At 45.3% G+C, this 20,890-nt stretch overlaps 1 protein-coding gene across 1 annotated transcript in view; it reads left to right on the top strand.

Annotated features, from left to right (window-relative positions):
- The window catches only part of LOC147706821 (ATP-binding cassette sub-family C member 10-like), a 1,330,844-nt gene that overhangs the window by 104,573 nt on the left and 1,205,381 nt on the right, over positions 1-20,890 (top strand).

Raw genomic sequence — 20,890 nt, 5'->3', positions numbered from 1 at the left:
AATGGATAACCCTCCTCTGTTCTTGTGCAACAAGGTCTGACCGTCAGTCACTTCCTCTCGATCCACCAGAGAGAACCAGGCGTCAGTTTTTGTTTCCCTGCCGCTCTGGTCCCTGATATAATATTTTTGAAACCTAAGCTATCATTTTTATTTATGCAATCTACCACCAAGGTTATGTTCTTATCCTTTACAGCCCATTTTTCCTTGCCACCAGAAGGCAGGGCTAAATATACATGCTTCGATGGCATTAGTGTATATCTTCCCAAAGTTCACAACCATCTTTTTGAGGACTGGCCTTACCACTTATCAGGTAAGTTTCTTGTCAAGTGTCTTTAATTTGACATAATTTATTTTTCCATGGCCTCAGTGTTGAAATGCTCCCAGCAAATGTTCCAACTCTCTTGTCTATGCAGTTAATGTTAGGTTTTTTTAAGCTAGTTTGTATAGCGCATGGCTGCCCCAGCAACGGGCGTCCCATCGCTTGCATACATGCCAGATGACAAAACATCCACAGCTAGTGAGAGTGTCTTAGATGGAAGAAAACAACCAGGTTTTAATTTGTTTACAAAAGAGCATGTGGTTGGTGTTGGCCCGTGCTCTTAGGGGAATCGAATTCCAGAGTTTCGGGGCCAGATACATAAATGAGCGGCCTCCTTCTCTGCTCCTCCAGATCTTGATGGTAAGAGCAAGGAAAAGGTCCGCCGAGCAGAGAGCATGTGTAGGGGCATAAAAGGAACAGAGTCCTTGCAGGGTTTGGGGGCCGACGCAGTACAGCATTTTGTGAATTAGGCAGAGAGTCTTGAATTGAATACGTTGTTTTACAGGCAGCCAGTGCAGGCGACGAAGGATCGGGGATGTGTGGCAGTGTTTGTGAAGTGCGAACAGGATGCAGGCGGCTGCGTTCTGAGCTCTTTGTAGCCTATTTGTCACTGTCAGGTTGGAGCCAAGCATAAGAGCATTGAAGTAGTCTAGATGGGATAAGACCAGGGCCTGGACTATGATCTGACGGGTGGGAGGCTCAAAGAATGGGAGGATGGGCTTAAGGGAGCGTAGGCGGCCATAGCAAGTGCCTGCCACTTTTTTGCATGGGACTCTAGGGCAAGAGAGTTTTCCAAAATCACACCCACGTTTTTGACTTCCTTCTTAGGAATGGGAGGCGGTCCCAGTGTAGGAGGCCACCAATGCTCGTCCCATTTCTGTGCATCACTGCCAATTAGGAGTACCTCGGTTTTGGATGAATTCAGCTGGAGACAGTTCTTTGACAACCAGCTTGAAATGGCCAAGATATCTTCTTGGAATTTGGCTCGGTCCACCACAGTGTCATTTGAGAAGGTGAAGATAAGTTGCGTGTCGTCCGCGTACAATAATAATTTGATCTCACGTTCCCGAGCCAGCATAGCCAGGGGGCGTTAAACAGTGTGGGGCACAGACCCCTGCGGAACCCCACAACCAAGAGGGAGCCTGCTGGACTAGTACGGCGGGCAATCCAGAGCTCTATCCCTGACTCCGATCTCCCAAAGTCTCCCGAGTAAGATCCTGTGGGAGACCGTGTCGAACGCCGCACTCAAATCCAGCAGGACCAAAACCGAAGTATTACCCAGGTCCTGTGCCGCCCTAAGATGTTCCGTGACAGCCAATAAAGCTGACTCTGTGCTATGTTTAGCGCGGAATCCGTCTTGAGACTCGTCCAGAATCCCATTGGACTCCAGGTAGCTGGTCAAGATGGAATTCACATGTGCTTCCGCCACCTTAGCAAGGTACGGAAGTAAAGAGATAGGTCTAAAGCTATCTGGCCTGGAGGGGTCCAAAGTGGTTTTTTTTAACAGGGGGACTACCTTGGCATGTTTCCAAGATTTGGGGATTGAGGCTGACTGAAATGAACTGTTGATCAACTCCCGCCCCTCCCGCAGAATGGAGTCCTGGAATAGTCTAAACATTTCAGGTTTGACAGGGTCTTCCGGAGATCCAGACTTTACTTTTAAAACCAGGAGATCCATGTCTGCCTGCGCAATAAGTGGGAGGGCTTGAAGTGAGTATGTGAGAACTGGTGAGCCTATGGCGGGGCTAGAGGTCGTAGTGGATCCGTCTGGATATAGAGAGTTATAGATCCCTTTGACTTTATCGACAAAGAAACAGGCTAGTTCTTCGCACTGCGAGTCGGATACTATCATGCTACTTGTTTCCTCCGAAGTTTTGGTCATATCCTTTACTAGAGCGAAAATGGTTTTAGAGCGATTAGTACTGGAATTGATCAAGTCAGTATATTAGCAGGCTTTGGTCTTTTTTATAAGTCTGTGATAGGCTTTGGTGGCGACTCTGAAGTTTGTTTTAGCCAGGGGATCATATGATCTCCTCCAGATACGCTCAAGTAACTTGCATTGCTTTTTTTTAATGGCAAGTGCCTCAGAGTACCATGGATGGGACTGCTCGTGCTTGGGCCTCGACCTTTTTTTAGGAATGAAGTGAACCAATGACTTATTGATCCACTCCCTATATGCTGCGTCAGCCTCCTCCATGTTGCCAGGCCCAACTGGGCGGGAAGTTTTCAGTCTGGCCTCGAACAGGGCGCCATCTAATTTGTTCCATGGATGCCTCCAAAGAGGAGGGGGGAGCTTTTCCCTAAAACTAGCTAGGATCTTGATCGAGATGTGGATCGGGAAATGGTCAGTCCAGCTGAGGGGACTAGGGGTAGAGGTTGTAATTCCCTGCATGTTTGTGAACACTGGGTTTAACAGGTGGCCTGCCAGATGAGACGGCCCATCAACCAGCTGATTGAGCTGGCAGGCCTCCAGGTCACCCAGAAACTTCAGTATAGTAGGGGAATCACAACGCTCAAGATGGAGATTGAGGTCCCCCAGTATGCTAAAGTTTGCTGACTGTAAGGCTAACGCCGAGATGGTCAAGACCAGTGACTCCTGGAAAGCGCTCTGAGACCCAGGGGGGCGGTATATCAGGAGCCCCGTAAAGGTGAAGGTGTCGGAGATCCTTATCTTAAATAGCGCACATTCACAATTGACTATGTTTGTGGGGGAGAGGGTACAGGAATAGTTAGATTTGAAGATCACCGCTAATCCACCCTCCCTTCCTTTAGGTCTGTTCTGAGTACGTATGAAATAGCCAGGGGGAAGGGCCAAGGCTAAAATAGCCGAGGAGTCATCGGTTAGCCACGTTTCCGTCAGAAAAAAGAGATCAGGGGAACGATCTATGAGGAGCTCGTGGACATCATTGTGATGTTTAACTAGGGACCTGCAATTCAGGCTCAGTATGCTTAAATACATGGTATTTAAAGCCGCAGTGGTCACACTGTGCACAGAAAGAGCAAGGGTGCCACAGATGGGACGTACAGGCTGCCTTACACCGGAGAGCAATGAGCTTCTCCCGGGTGTGAGAAGTTGGCCTGATATATGATGTTCACTAGTTCTAGTGACCACCCTGTATTAGTCCAAACGACCCTTATGATGATTGGTTGTAAGTCAACCTTATAGACCAGCTATCCTAGTGGTAGCGTGGACAAAGCAGTCTTAGGCTAAACTCTGTAAAGGCATGTGAAGCAAGCTGTTTTACCATATACACTCTCCTTGAATACCAAATGAAAGGACACCACACAGATATATATTGAAAATATATATATATTTATTTACTAAAAATACCCCCTATACTCGTTATGAGCACAGAAGCAAATTCGTTAAAACAAAACAGTGTTTAAATATACAAAAGTTGCACAATATGGATAGGCCCTGGTGGCCGCTCAAACCATATACTAAAATAGTGGTATAAGAACCACTATTCTGAAAGGGAAAAGGCCAAGGGCCTGGGGAATCGCTGGGACTGCAAGGGGCTAACAACAGTTAGTGACCAGGAGGCCCACGAAATGCGTATGCAGTGCTGAAAGTTACACGTGGGCGCCTATTGATTTCAATGGGTGCGTAAAAGTCACAAAGTTAAAGATAAAGGAACCTTCCGGATGACCTGATGGCCGGTCCCACGTCTCTCGGTGCCTCCACGGGTCTCTTCTTTTCAGGGACTGTGGATCAGGCTCTGAGATGTCTGGGAATCCAGGTCTTGTCGGGCTCTGGGCTCCGGCTCCAGCGGGAGGCGGGAGGCGGCGGCAAAGCAGTCGTCGAGTTGCTGGATGGTGCCTGTATTCACAGGGTGGTCTCTCCTTGGACACAAGGGAGATTCTCTTCAGTCTTCTGTGCAGCAGAACGTCGACGTCCAGTTTATCTTCTTATTTCAAGTCGAGTTCAGGATGATCTGAAGTCTTAGGACACAGCTCCTACTCTTAAACTAAATCTAGGGGCCGGATCACCTGCTAGGTCCCTCCTCTAGGTGGGACCAGGAAGGGGGGTGGTTACACCCCCTTTCCTTTGTCCAGTTTCGTGCCAGGACTGGGGCTGGAAAGCCCCAGCTCTGGTTTGAACTGGCATATGCACAGGGACACCTTGTGTGCCCCAGGCATGTCTCATTCTATACAGCCCTCCCTAACCCACTACACAAAATCCTGTCTGGGGTGGTGCAAGCACCTCCCCTGACAGGAAACCCTTTGTCCAAGCCTCCCAAGCTGGAAGAACTCCCAGCAGCAGGAGGTCAGACTTGTGTCTGTGGTGGCAGCATCCATTTTGTGATGCTGAGGCTCATGGTTAACTTTTACCCGGGTTTCAGGTTAGGTACATGTCGTCTCCCTCTAGAAGGGTGGAATGCTACCCCTGTCGCCAGAATTGGCGAGGGGGTAGTATTCCAAGTCATATGACACCTTACTTGACATGTTTTGATAATGCCAAACCAAAGATAGCATTTAACTGCAAGGTTCATAATGCACTTAAGAGTATATGGTATGGCAATATCATGAAACAGCTAAAGGACGTGGTTCCGAAAGCTGCAGACAGGCTCAGCTCATGCCAGAGCGCCATCTCACATGAAACCAAACACTTTGCCTCCAAGATTGTCGAGGCCTGCCATAGGAGTGACTTATAGGTTACCATGTGTCCATATATGTTAGATAAAGATATACTATATCTAAGTAAGAGGTGATTACACCAACTTACCCCAGCTGAGTGAAAAGCCAGTTGTGTCAAATAGCTAGGTCAGGCCATGGGTGGCACAATACATGCTGCAGCCCCTTGTAGGCCTTGGATACAACTATGCCCTGGGTACCTAGGGTACACTGTAACAGGGGCCTATAAGGTGAACCAGTTCCAATTGGTAATGCACCTAGAGTGCATTGGTATTAATTTCGAGAGAGAACAGCAGGCTGTGGGTCTGATTAGCAGGCCCACAGTCACATTATGTCAGAAACCAGTGAAGCAAAAAGCAAAAATTTGGGGTGACCATAGGATAGCAGACCCTACTCTCCTACACCGGGCATATGGGGCCATTCGATTACCTGTCACCCAGGGGTCCTAGCGACTAGCGACGGACCAGCGTGGACGGGCGCAGACGGGCTCGCCTTTGGCCACCCGCCGGTGGTCCGCTGTGCGCGTCCGCTGCGCGGGAGAAGGTGGTGCTGCCTAAGTGTAACAGAAGCCGGGCCAAAGGTCAGGAACGCCCTCCACACAAGCAACACAAGCCGTTATGGAACGGGGCGGCGACCGAGTGAGATACACAGTAAGTTTTTACAGTTTAAACACTTTTAAAAGACAACACACTAAAAGAGCAGTTTCGTGATTTAAAAATAATCAGTAAAAGCATCATTTTGAAAGGCTCACTGCTGCTACTCTGAATAAGCTGGTAATTTTTGCCACGAAAGTCACTGAAATACCCCATGTCTATGCTCCTATATATACTCCCTCAGATTGCAGGACTAGGAAAATCTGACAACCATTCCCACATTACTCTGTCAATCATTGTATAAATTATGGAATCAGTGACTCTGAGGTGTGGGTATTTCTTTGCAATGCTTCTATTTGGAGACCCTCAGGTAAGAGAAACACCCCCTAGGAACCAGCTTGCGCTTCCACAGCGTCACATCAGAGGGATAAGGTAACTGAGGCATAAACTGCTGTCTTCAAGGAGTAAAATGTTCAAAGCACAGAAAAACTCACTGGTGTTGGAAATTGCTGGTATAGAACACTGGCTCAAGAGATCCAGTACTACAGTTTGAACTCCAGGTCTGAGGTAACAGCATTTTGAGAAAAATAGAGAGAGACCCCTTAGGAAACCAGGGGAATAGGGTACTACCAAATAGTAGAGTTAAACAGTTTCCCTGGTGGATTGTCTAGAGAAATAAGCCCAGATATTGATCTTGGACACAAGACTCAAATTAAAAAATTATCAACATAAACAACAGTATATACAAAAGTAGAAATATTTTATTAAAACAATGTTATCATAAATTTAAAAAACACATACACAAAGCTTAAAAATAGAGTTTATCACTCTTTACAATACTCAGTTAGACATAATCAAAAAATGTTATGTAGTTCATGTATATCCTATCTAGACAGCAATGTTGCGACAATGTATAAGAAAAAAACCTTTTCAGCAAACATACTCTAATTCATCCAATGTAATACAGTGAGGAAAGGGGAGAGAAGAAAAAACACAGGCATAGACAGTTTGTCATACAGTTATGCACATTGAAACCCTCAATAAAACTCAAACCCAGACTTGTCTTAATTTCTCAATGTTCGTGGGGTGAGTTGGGTTGTTTAATTATGCAAAAGAAGGGCGTCGACGCGTTTCGATGGACTCATTGGATGTGGGCCATCTTTTTCAAGACTTTCTAATATGCTTCTCTCCTATTTAGGCACTGGGTGGTTGCCTATGCCTTGAGATCCTTATTGCATGGTCCTTGTCGGGTTCATCCCGCTAGGTTTCTTATGGGAGGATATTTGCATCCTCACCCTTATAACTGTGGTTAGATCTGTTAAGTAAAAGATCCCTCGGTATCTCTGTATCATGAATCACACCTTCAGTCTGAGTACGGGGGATCGGCAAGTACCTGCCTTCTTTGTTGTGTTATCCACGTTAGCTGGCCTTGATACCTCACCCCGCTCGCACCTCGTCCTATGCTGATGCTCTGTGCCTCGCGTTATAGTCCGGTCTTTCTTTTTGTCGTATCCTGGGATCGGGTGGGTGTATATGGTCAAGACGCTGCGATCTTTTATCCGATTAGGCTGGCGTCGCTCGGCTGATGTAAGTCTATTGTCTGCACCCGACCTCGTAACTTCGTCCACATTTGCATTTCGATGGACTCATTGGATGTGGGCCATCTTTTTCAAGACTTTCTAATATGCTTCTCTCCTATTTAGGCACTGGGTGGTTGCCTATGCCTTGAGATCCTTATTGCATGGTCCTTGTCGGGTTCATCCCGCTAGGTTTCTTATGGGAGGATATTTGCATCATCACCCTTATAACTGTGGTTAGATCTGTTAAGTAAAAGATCCCTCGGTATCTCTGTATCATGAATCACACCTTCAGTCTGAGTACGGGGGATCAGCAAGTACCTGCCTTCTTTGTTGTGTTATCCACGTTAGCTGGCCTTGATACCTCGCCCCGCTCGCACCTCGTCCTATGCTGATGTTCTGTGCCTCGCGTTATAGTCCGGTCTTTCTTTTTGTCGTATCCTGGGATCGGGTGGGTGTATATGGTCAAGACGCTGCGATCTTTTATCCGATTAGGCTGGCGTCGCTCGGCTGATGTAAGTCTATTGTCTGCACCCGACCTCGTAACTTCGTCCACATCGATGTCTGTCAACCAACGTTTCCTGCCAGAGTACTTTAGTAGCCTTCTACATATGTCGAAAGAGGAGATTAGAGACTGGAACAGGAAACATTAGTCTACCTTGATGGATTAGGGTTAGGCTTAAGGAATACAGGAACCTCCATCTTGGACTTGTAGTTTCTCTGAGGGTTTCTTTGCATGGCTTGCTTATGTTTGGTTTCAGATCTACCTATGTCTAATCTCTTGTGTGTTTCTCAGGCTTCTAAGAAGGAGACTTTTTTCTGCTAAACAGAATGGTGTTCTAGTCATCACTGCCTTGTATGTGATGTTGCAGATTTTAAAGCTAATGCGTCCTTGCAAAGGCAGTAATCTTGGGCCTGTGTGGTCAGGAAGGATTTTTCTTAAGCAATTTCATAATGTTTCTTTTTGCCAAAGAGTAAAAACTGTTTCAGGCTGTCTGTGTTTTCTTTGTAATGCTTCTCTTGAATGGTAACTCTTGGTTTGTAATAAACCTAAGTGAGTTTGTGCTTGTCCAGAGTAGAGGTGGAGTTTGTAAAGCTTCATGTAGGAGTGCCAGCATGTTGATGCCATAAATTTGACATTCCTCGTTAAAATATGCAGTGAACTACTTAGGATGGTAAATTTGGTATTAATAAATTGAGTGATATTGACCCCTGTTAAGTAGAACACTTAAGAAAGGCAGGTATGCAGTACGAAACTCTATATTATATACACGTTGCTCTTATTAGTACTAGTTATAGAGACAGGCCTAGATCAGAGCCTTGACTAGTATTGTTAGTGTTGAGGAGGAATTGATGCTTTCTTGATTTACTCAAAGTTAGGCTTTGGCTGCCAGGCTTGGATAAGTGTCAGGGATTCTTTGTGTCTTGTATTGTGGAGGTAGTGTTGTGCTGCAGCATTCCAGGCTACATTGCTATGTATTATTCCTTATCTTACTTTAAAATGAAGCAAAATCCATTTGTGAAGCACGTTTTTAGAAGGTAACTTTTCATTTTTCTTAAGTGACTCTCAAGGGAATGACCCTTTTTCCTTCAAAATTTTAAAGTAATTAAATAAGATTGGCAATTTTGCCTGTTTCTTAGACAGCAAAATATGTCTGTCACGCGTTTTCTGGCCTTTCTGAAGTAAGGCGAAGTGGATGTGACTTTGAAAAACTGCTCTGGGGTTCACCCACGTGGGCAGTACTATTCAGTGCTTATGAATATCAATTGAGATTCTCTGAGAGCAAACTTTGGGATACTAAATAGGTCACCATTGGCTGCTTGATTCGAAAGAGCACAGTAGAAGAGAACGTTTTGGTTGCCAATGTAGGATGTTAACCAGTATACTACTGTAATGTTCAGTGCCATACAGGATATTGTTCAGGGCTTCATAGTGACAACATTATAAGAGAGGAGAGCAGGGACTATAGCGCTGGAATTATAGCTATTCTGCATGGACCCTCTTTAGTAGCTTCACAATCACAGGTTAATGCCAGCAGACAATCCAAACAGATTTCTGCAAATAGTGAAGTGCATGGCCCACCTCATGCCTATTTCCTACTGTCTGAAAAGAGTTTTGCTTGCAAAAACAGACCTGTTGCTGCCTGGATAGTTGTTTGGAAGATTATTTGGCCCTGATTGTGCAGAGTAATATACTTTATCCTGTGTATCTTGTGTGACTCTCACCAGGTTCTGTTACGCAGATTCCTTCGCAGACCTCAAACTTTGTAAAAAGAAACACATTTTCCTCACATTTCTCTGATGGAAAGATTTAGAATTTGTGGGGAGCTATGACCTTCCACCCACCCAGCAACTCCCAAAATCTCACAAGAAAAATGATACCTCACCTGTGGAGTTAGGCCTAGATCCCGCAACAGGAAATGGCCCAAAACAAGCTGTGGAGACTTCAAAATTAACAATCACAAAAACATTTGGTTTTGCGAGGGGTTCACCTGTGTTTTTGGCCCCGGGCTTGGTGTGCATATAGGGAAACCCACCATTCCCAGACATTTCTGAAAACTAGACACCCCGAGGAGTCAAAGGAGGTGTGCCTTGCATGGATCCCCCAACGTTTTCCTACCCAGAATCCATTGCAAACCTCAAACTTAGCTAACAAACACACATTATCCTTACATTTCTGTTTAGGATCATGGCGCCGGCACAATTGACTTCTACCCGTTCCCCTAGGTCTCCCAGTGAAAATAGTACCTCACTTGTGTGGGTGGGCCAAGTACCCGCGGCAGGGAAGGGCCCAAAATGCCTTATTGGAGACATCAAAATTATCTATCAACAAAATACCTGGTTTTGCAAGGTTTCCATAGGTACCGGCTGCGCTGGGGCCCAAAATCCACAGCGAGGCACATTGCAAAAAAAAAAGGTCAATGCCTAATGGGCTTTCTGCTGCCCTGTGAGTGGGAGGCAAATTGGGGATTATTGCCTCGCTATGTACCCACGTGGGGGCAGAAATACTGTGGCCATTTTTGGGGGGGATGGGGGTGGGATTGCCATACCCATCACTTAGGGCACCCTTTTGATATGTGCTGAAGAGGAATCAAGAGCAGTCTGACTATTGAACAGGCCCCTCATACTCCAATCCACGTTATTACCCTTTTCTCAGCCGGGATGGATGGAGTGAGCTTTAGTAAATGGAGAAATAGAGAATGCTTGGTGACTAAGAATATGTTTGAAAAGGGACAATTTCTTATTCGACCTTCTTAGTCCCTTAACATCAGGGTATCTAATGTTCGAGGCATGTGGGCTGCTGAATTCATATCTTTGCATAGATCGCCGCCTAGTGTTGGGTCCGGATGATTGCACCTTGTTGTCTTGGAAGAGTCTTTGAAGTATCACGAGATAGGTGACTCCTCCCTTGGACTACAGTGTGCATGGGCATCCACTCCATCCTCAGATTGTTTTTTGCCGCCATTGGGTTCGGATGTTATTTCCTCTACTCCAAATCGGAATCAAAACTTACTACTTTCTAAGGCCAAAAGGCCTTCGAACTCGACTGTATTGTTCTGGCTCGGTACCTTCTCGACTCCATCCAACTTTCATTTCGATCCGGTCGTCGACGCGGGCCGTTGGGCCTTATCAACGCCACGTGCGACTTCCGTCAATGGAAAGGAGTCCATTCAAAAGGTGCCCACAATGCCACTCAAAGTTCCCACATACTGACAAACATACAGTATACAACAAGTGTTTGTCACCTGAACACAAGGAAGAAGATTGCCCGGCGTGTGGCCAATTTCGATCCAAGAAAACAATCCGGAATCGACGAGCGGCCCGGAGAGAAATGCAGAAGTTGGCACCAGAACCGGAGAATATCTTCGAGGATGACCAAGATCTCCCCAAAGCCTCCGACTCTGATCTCGAGATCGTCACCGCTGAGGACCAATCGGACTCCGATGACCAGATCACGCCGGGGCAAACTGTGAGTACTCAGCCCCCCACTCCACTCAGCCCAATAGAGAAGGCTCCGGTCGAAGCATCGCCGAAAGGACTTAGCCCAGATTGAGATATTCCTTCAGAAACCCCACCTCTCGGCTCGGTTCCGAAGAAGAAACACACGCCTTCCGGTAGCCCGGGCCCAAAAAAAGACATCGAGCAAAAAACAGTTCCCCAGCTAAAGGTCGTCGAACTGAAAAAACTGGTCGAACCAAAGGGCGCAGACCCAAAGAAGGTGGTCCAACCAAGGGTCATCGACCCGAAGATCAAGGTCGTCGATCCAAAGGGCGCACACCCAAAGAAGGTTGTCGACCCCAAACATACCTCAGCACCAAAAACGTCTGCACCGAAGACTGTCATCGAGCCCAAAAAGCTCTCAACGCCTAAAAGCTCGGCAATGAAGAACGTCGTCGAGCCCAAAAAACCATCGGAACCAGAAACATCGGTACCGAAGAAGATCGCCAAGCCTCCCAAGGTAGTCGATCCGAAAGAAACAGACTAGTCAAAAAAGGCTGCCGATCACACAAAGAAGATAATCGAACCGAAAAAGCAACTTGCTTCGGACAAAACACGTACTGAAACAGCGGCCGATCCAAAACCCCACGCCGTCCCTAAAAAGGGCACCGAGCCAAAAAAGGACTTAAAAAATACAGAAGGCGTCGAACCGAAGAAGGTTTCCAAACCAAAATTGGCTGTTGAGCCCAAAGAAGCTCCAACACCGAAGGCCTTAGAGCCACAGACTCCAAAGAAAGTCCAGAAACCAAAGCCTTGGATGCCAAAGCCAAGGACTGTTGAGGAAGAACTATTCCATCCAGATCCAGTGACTGAAGAGCAAGCCAAATTATATATTGACCCGGAAACAGGACACATGGTAGTTTACCACCGAAAGACGAGGCCTTTGCCACAAGACACTCCTTCTCCTGTCCCTCCAAAGAAAAAAGACTTTGGTACGTCTCCCTCAAGACCTTTCACTCCTCCTACTTTTCTTCCAAATATGCCTTTTGTACCTTACTCTCCCACACATTTAGATTACAATGAGGGAGAGCACATGGGGGAAGATCCTAATTACACTTACGATGAACCAGGGGATCCTGATCCACAAGATAATACATGGGATGACCAAAATGATACTGATGATCAACAGCCCATCCCAGATCTTTCCCCATGCCCTACAAAGCCGTCGCCTACAGACGACACAATCATGTTTAATCAGATTATAGCCAGGGCAGCTAAATATCACAAAGTAGATATGCTCACTGACCCTATAGAGGAAGATTTCTTATTTGACACTTTCCCCACCGCAGAGAAAAACATCAAAACTCTCCCTATGCTTAAAGGGGTCCTCAAGCGCGCCCCAGATATCTTCAAAGATCCTGCTAGGGCGCGAGTGCGCAATCCAAGGATTGAGAAAAATATAAGGCAGCACCAGCAGCCCCACTTATATTAAGCAACAGTTGCCTTTAGATTCTCTAGTTGTTGCAAATGCTCGTAAGAGAGCTACCTCCCAGACTACAGGAGATGCTCCATCTCCTGATAAGGAATCTAAAATCCTAGAAGCCTCGGGGAAAAGAGTAGCTTCACAGGCAGCAAAATCATGGAGAATTGCTAATACACAAGCCCTATTAGCAAGATATGATAGAGCACACTACGACGAGCTCGAGACTCTAATGCAACACCTACCGAACCCTTTAAGGCACAAGCCAATGACCTCATTCATGAAGGCAAATTCATAACCAATGCCTCCATCAAATGTGCCCTAGACCAAGCTGATACAGCCGCCAGGTCTATCAACACCAGCTTACTGCTACGCAGACACGCGTGGTTACGCATATCTGGTTTCAAGAAGGAGGTGCAATCCACCATCCTCAATCAACCAGTGAACCATGACTTCCTGTTTGGCCCTGCAGTTGACACCATTTTAGATAAAATGAAAAAGGACACTGAAACTGCCAAGTCAATGGGGGGGCTTCAGTTCCAACAACATCGGGGTTCCTTTCGTCGCTCCTTATACAGAGGCGCCGGAAGAGGTAACACATCGCAAAGCTCCTCTACCTTCAAATCCAATACCCACAGCACTTTTAACAAAGGCTCCAATAGAGGAGGTTACAGGGGAAACAATAATAAGGGAAGAGGACGTGGAGGCAATAACACCAGAGCCTCCACTGCCAACAAACAGTGACTTCACAACACTTCCTCCAGACCATATAACACCAGTTGGAGGCAGAATCACACAGTTCCTACCTGTCTGGAACGCAATTGCCACAAACAGGTGGGTGAGACAAATTATCCAGTATGGTTATTGCCTGGAACTCACTTCTACTCCACCCAATATTCCAACCAAACACCGTCCTATGTCCAAAGAACACATAGCACTTCTACAGCAAGAGGTCCAATCCATGCTACAAAAGCGCGCCATAGAGCCAGTCCCTTCTCAACATCAAGGAACAGGAGTACATTCTCTATACTTCCTAATTCCCAAAAAGGATTGGTCGCTCAGACCCATATTAGACCTCAGACCTCTGAACCAATACATACTATCAGAGCACTTCCATATGATAACTCTACAAGTACTCCCGCTGCTCCAGCAAGGTGACTTCCTTGCCACATTAGATCTCAAAGACGCATACTTTCACATACCTATACACCCAGCTCACAGGAAATATCTCAGGCTCACAATAGAGGGGCAACACTATCAATTCAAAGTTCTCCCCTTTGGAGTAGCTACAGCCCCAAGGGTGTTTACAGAGTGTCTTGCCGTAGTGGCAGCACACTTCAGGAGGCAACACATCAATGTGTTTCCCTATCTCGACGACTGGCTTATAAAAGCCAAATGGTACGCCCAATGTGCAAGTCACACGTCTCAAACACTCCATCTGCTCCACAGTCTGGGATTTTCCATAAATTACCCAAAATCTCATCTGCAACCCTCCCACATACAACAATATCTGGGAGCTACAATAGTTGTGTCAGTAGCAAAGGCATATCCAACTTCAGTCAAGATAGCCAACATGCAAACTATGATTCAAAGGTTTCAGCCACAACACTCCTTGCCAGCTCGAGTGTTCATGCAACTCATAGGCATGATGGCCTCCTGCATATTCATTGTCCCGCATGACAGACTCCAAATGCGCCCATTACAAGAATGCCTAGCACGGCAGTGGAACCAAGCTGAAGGACAACTAAAAGACCTACAGGTACATGCATCAAAGGATTTTGCGATCGCAAACGGTGCAAATTGCAAAAATCGGCCGTGTGCGATCGCAAAATCTGCTTTTGGAATGCACGAAGGGAGAAGGCCCTCGCAATTTGAGAATTCGCAAATAATTGCAAATTCTCAAAATGCGATTGCATTTAATGCAATGCATGAAACTTAAAAACAATGTGAATTCGCAATTAGGGGGAGCAAATTACCATGAGGTTGAACCTCATGGTAATTTGCGAAAACTTTGAAAAATGCACTTTTGTGCATTTTTCAAAGTTTCATGTTGTGCACACACATGCCCTAAGGGCATGTGTGTGCACAACATATGTGCGCAGATTGATTTCAGGGGTGCAACAGGGTGTCCTTTGGACACCCCTGCACCCTTGAAATCGCATTCTCAATTTGCGATTCGCTAATTGCTAATCGCAAATTGAGAATGTCTTCCTATTCATTTCTATGGGCCTTTAGGGAGGTATTCCTAAATTGCGACTCACAATTTGCGAGTCACAATTAAGGAATATCAAGATATCGCAATTTATTTAACGATTTCTTGATGCTTTGCATTTTGCAATTCCTTAATTGCGATTCCTTATTTTACGCAATTAAGGAATCGCAAAAAGCAATATTGATGCATGTGCCTGTTTGTGTTGGTAGACAGTCGCGCTTACAACTCTCTGCAGTGGTGGAATCCACAAAACCTTTCCAAGGGGCGACTGTTCCAAGAGCAGGTTCAACAGATAGTATTAACAGCGGACGCATCTCTGACAGGCTGGGGAGCCTACCTACATCAATACACAGTCCAGGGACTCTGGACAGTCAAGCAAAGAACACTGCATATCAACCAATTAGAGTTGCTATGAGTATTTCTACCACTGAAAGCATTTCAGAAACACATATACAACAAAGTTGTGTTGATCCGGACGGACAACATGACAGCCATGTATTACATCTGGAAACAGGGAGGGACTCACTCTCTACAGCTTTCTCATTTAGCGCAGAGCATATGGAGGTGGGCAATCCCCAAAAACATCTTTCTCCTCGCAGAACACCTACCAGGAAAAGACAACCAAATAGCAGATCTGCTAAGCAGACACAGCCAACAGATACATGAATGGGAGATTCACCCTCAAGCTCCCCAACCATTCTTCAAGGAATGGGGGCATCCAGAGATAGATCTGTTTTCCACAAACAAAAACTCAAAATGCCAGTACTTTGCCGCCAGTTTCCCACATCAGTTGTCACAGAGCAATGCGATATGGAGGAACTGGTCAGGCCGATTTGCGTACGCTTTTCCACCAGCTCCACTGATTCCGTTAGTGGAACGCAAACTACGTCAGCAGTCACTGACAATGATCCTGGTTGCTCCAACATGGGCGAGACAACCATGGTACACAACATTCGTAGAACTATCTGTGGTTCCACATCAAAGACTGAGTCTGTCGCCACATCTTCTAACGCAGAACCATGGAGAAATCAGGCACCCAGATCCCAATCAACTGAACCTAGTGATCTGGCTCCTGAAGTCTTAGAGTTTGGATATCTCAACTTGCCTTCTGATTGGTATACAACTGTTACCACGCATCTTTTACCACGAAGTACCGTTACAACGAAACCATTACAACACAAGGGTATTTACAACGCATGTATTTACAACGCATTACACTACAACGCAGATACTATTACAACACATACCATTACAACGTAAGTATAGGTAAGTTTATCTTTTTTTAAAAACACTTATTAGGAGTATTGGGTTATGGGTTACAGGGGTATTTTTAGGGTTCAGGGCTAGGTTTGGGTTAAGGGGTACAGGGGTATTTTTAGGGTTCAGGGCTGGGCTTGGGTTTTGGGGTACAGGGGTATTTTTAGGGTTCAGGGCTGGGTTTGGGTTATGGGGTACAGGGGTATTTTTAGGGTTCAGGGCTGGGTTTGGGTTTTGGGGTACAGGGGTATTTTTAGGGTTCAGGGCTGGGTTTGGGTTTTGGGGTACAGGGGTATTTTTAGGGTTCAGGGCTGGGTTTGGGTTATGGGGTACAGGGGTATTTTTAGGGTTCAGGGCTAGGTTTGGGTTATGGGGTACAGGGGTATTTCTAACATATATTTACAAATTCTTAAATAAAATTTAATCTAATTAATTAAAATATTTAAATAATTATTAGTTACATTATTTTCAAATATTATATACTTACCTATACTTACGTTGTAATGGAATGCGCTGTAAAAGTATCTGCGTTGTAGTGTAATGCGTTGTAAAGGCATTCATTGTCAAGGGTCCCGCGTTGTAAAAAATGCGTGGTAATGGTATGCCTGGTAAATGTACGCGTGCTAACGTCATACATCCCTCCTGATTGTATGAACATTATCAAGGAGGCCAGAAAAGATTTGTAATTTATTGCAATAATAACTAAATCAATCCATTAGACTCTTCAATACAAAACATAATTTTTTACCTGTTGCATTTACAAAGATGCAATTTAGCATACTCTTCTATTAGACCACATCTTGCAGCGATAGCAGCATACCTCCAAAACAGACAACACCTGTCTCTGTTCAATGTACCACCAATAAAAGCTTTCATGGAAGGGCTTAAAAGGATAATCCCACCAAAACATCCACCTTCACTGGAATTTAAATATAGTACTTACCAGACTTATGGGACCTCCTTTTGAACCACTTCGCTCATGTGAACTGCAATTTATAACATGGAAGGTGGCATGCCAAAGGTCATTACCACTTTCCATATCAATCAGTCTATAGAACTGCCGTTTTCTTGCAAAACCCACAGTCAGTAGCTGAGAGAGCATTACACACACTAGATGCCAGAAGAGCTCTGTTATATTATATCGACAGAACTAAACCATTCAGGAGAAACAAAGCAGCTGTACATTGCTTTTTTAGCTCAACATAAGGGTAACCCCATCTCTAAATCAGGAATAGCCATATGGATAGTTTTTTTTTTTCCAGACCTTTATTAGGTGTAAAAAAAGGAACTTACACAGCCTTGTCAGCCTACAACCTGAGATAGCAGGCATATGGATAGTTAAATGCATTCAGATATGCTACCACAAAGCAAAACGCACTAACAGTTCCCCCAAGAGCATACTCCACGCGCAAAATGGGGGCATCCATGGCTTACCTGGGAAACATTCCACTAGAAGACATCTGTAGAGCAGCTACATGTTCTACATACACACTTTCACTAATCACTATTGTGTAGATGTGCAATCAAAGCATCAAGCTGCTGTAGGCCAAGCTGTACCCAAAACTCTTTTTCAAACTGCTGCAGCTGGGGCAGGCGTCCACCGCTAGAGGAGGTACTGCTATACAGTCTATGCAAAGATATGAATTCAGCAGCCCACATGCCTCGAACGGAAAATGCTACTTACCAGTATGCATCTGTTCTTGGCATGTAGAGCTGCTGACATTCATATCGCCCACCCTCCTCCCTGGGGCCTGTCACAGCTGCAGGATTTTCTTTGCATGGCCATCTTTTATTCTACTATACTCCATCTTTGCCACAATGGCGAAAAACAATCTGAGAATGGAGTGGATGCCTATGCGCACTGTAGTCCAAGGGAGGAGTCACCTATCTCGTGATACTTCAAAGATTCTTCCAAGACAACAAGGTGCAATCATCCAGACCCAACACTAGGCGGCGATCTATGCAAAGTTATGAATGTCAGCAGCCCTACATACCAAGAACAGATGCATACTGGTAAGTAGCATTTTCCTTCCAATCTTTTAAAGGCACGCTGATTTATCACCCCCATGACTTAAAAGCATCCTTTGCTCAAGACTTCAGTATTGTGCTCGAGGGTAAAGTAATTCACAAAGACCACATAGTATTTGATGATTTTAATTTTCACCTGGAAGCACATGATGATCCATACACCTTAGCCTTTTTTCACACAGTGTCCACCCTAGGCCTCTTCCAGTTGGTGGGCAGTGCCACTCATTCAGCTGGCCCCACTTTGGACGGCATCCTTACTAATAACGCCTCTTTAAAATCCTCACACTCTCTACCATTTGCCTGTTCCGAACATAATTCCACCTTTTTTCATATCTCCACTAACTTGCTACATTTTCCTTCCCATCCTACCCCAGATGAAAGCTACACTCGCGCATGGCACAAAATTGATACTCCCACTCTTGCTAGCTTCCTATCCATTTCTTGCCCCACTCTTTCTGATGATCCTGACAAAGCCGTTGCTCAATACTACCAGTGGTTAGACTCAGCTGCCACATCCTTGGCTCCCCTTAAGCCAGACAAACCAAGATGGAACAAGACCTCCAGCCACTGGTTTTCGGAGGGCCTAAGAACTTCCATAAAGACCTGCAGAAGGCAAGATAAATTCTGGCGCTGCATCTATAACACTGATGAAAAGGTCAAGTGCAAGTTGTGTTGAAGTACCTTTAAATCATAATAATTTAAAGGTAAGGCAACATATTTTACTCAGAAAATTGAATTTGCTATGAATTCAACTAAGGAACTTTTTCTGACTGTTACCAGGCTTACAAGGAACCCTGATAAGATAGGATGTGATAGGGAGAGGATGTGGCCCAACGGGCTAGGGCGGTCGACCTCAGATCTGGGGAACCAGTGTTCGAGTCTCAGCAATGACGCTCAACATCTTGTGATTCTGGGCAAATCACTTAATCTCCCTGTGCCTAACAAAAATGAATGTGTCCTTCTGTAACGTAACTGGTGCTCATTTAAAGCGCTCTGATACCCAATACTTTCGGGTCAAGTTTGCGCTATATAAAACTCAGAAGAAAAAAAAAGAAACTCACCAACTCCAGCCAGTCCTTTTGCAGCAAGATTGGCAGCTTCTGCCTTAACAGCGTTAACTCTTTCTACAACAACCTGTCCAGTACTCTTAATTCGCTGCAGGGTAATTCCCCCTCCTCTAGCCTTCCTCAGATAGCTTTCAGCTTTTCGACTTTCACACCATCATCCATCGACTCTGTTGCTAGAATGATCACGTCAGCCAGATCTGGTTCCTCTAATGACCCTTGTCCTCCTAGGCTAACACCTTGGGCCCCGGTCCTCACAGATATTTCCATCTCATTTTGCATGGTCGGTTTCCAGATGGAAAGAAGAAAGCTTCTGTCCTCCTTCTCATTGGAACCATCCGATCCAAATAACGTTAGTCCGATTTCTTGTCTTCCTCTACCAGCCAAGATTGTTGAGAAAGAAATGAATTCTCAACTTACTGAATTAATTCAATCCCACAACTTATTCATTTTTAGTTCCGTTCAGACCACAGCACAGAAACAGCCAGTGAAGAGATTAGAATGGCCCTGGATGCTGGTGGCAAAACTGCTCTGATCCTCCTTGATCTGTCAGCGCAATTTGACACCGTCTACCACAAGAAACTGCTGTCCATCTTTACTGAGATTGGTGTCACACGCTCTGCAGGGAACCTACTCAGATCATTCCTGCAATCACGCGAACAAGTGTCCATCTTGATAAACTTGTCTCAGTGCCCTTCTCCCTTCCTTGTGGGCTCTGACAGGGATCCTCACTCAGTCCCAAGCTTTTTAATATTTATATCCAGCGGCGGCTACTCCGCTACGGGTAACAACCTTTACAACACAACTTTTACAACCCACTACCATTACAACGAAACTTTTACAACGCAACATCCATTACAACGCATGCCATTATAACACAACCATTACAACGCATGACACTACAACGCATACCACTACAACCCATGTCATTACAACGCAGTCATTACCACGCATACCATTACAACGCATAGCATTACAACACATAGTACCCTTGCACTATCCAGCACTTACCCTACTGCTGCACCCCCTGGAGTTAGAATAGTAATTTTTTCCCCTACACTAGCCAACACTTACCCTACTGTTGCACCCCCTGGAGTTAGAATAGTAATTTTTACCCCTATGCTATCCAACACTTACCCTACTGTTGCACCCCCCGGGAGTAAGAATAGTAATTTTTACCCCTACACTATCCATCACTTACCCTACTGGTGCACCCCACTGGAGTTAGAATAGTAATTTTTACCCCTACACTATCCACCACTTACCCTACTGTTGCACCCCCTGGCGTTAGAATAGTAATTTTTACCCCTACTCTATCCAATACTTACCTTACATGCAATGTAATGTTATGCGTTGTAATGGTATGCGTTGTAAAGGTAGTATGAGATGTAATGGAATGCGTTGTAAAGGTAGTTTTTAAAATTTCCTTGTAATGGCATGGGTTGTAATGGAATGCGTTGTAATGGATGATGCTTGGTAAAAAATGCGTTGTAAAGGTATGCGTTGTAAAAGTATGCGTTGTAACGTCATACATCCCTCCGCTAAGGCGAAGGAGCACCGTCCCACTACTCTCCAAGCAGTTTAAAAAGGAAAACTTAAATGATAAATAATGTTATTATCAATTTCGTTTTCCTTTATGTTTAGGTGCGGCACGGGTGGGGCTGGACTGGCCAGAGCAGGGGCCAGGGGGAGCAGTGTTAAGCACACACTAAAGTGAGCAGGATGATTTGGCCCTCTGGGGCCGGCCAAACCGTCCTGCTCACTTTGCATGGCCCCCACCAGGCTG

This window comes from Lissotriton vulgaris, chromosome 6, assembly GCF_964263255.1.
Source record: "Lissotriton vulgaris chromosome 6, aLisVul1.2, whole genome shotgun sequence".
NCBI classification, from domain to species: domain Eukaryota; kingdom Metazoa; phylum Chordata; class Amphibia; order Caudata; family Salamandridae; genus Lissotriton; species Lissotriton vulgaris.
The sequence above is the reverse complement of the archived record's forward strand: the minus strand, read 5'-3'. Positions and strand labels throughout refer to the sequence as shown.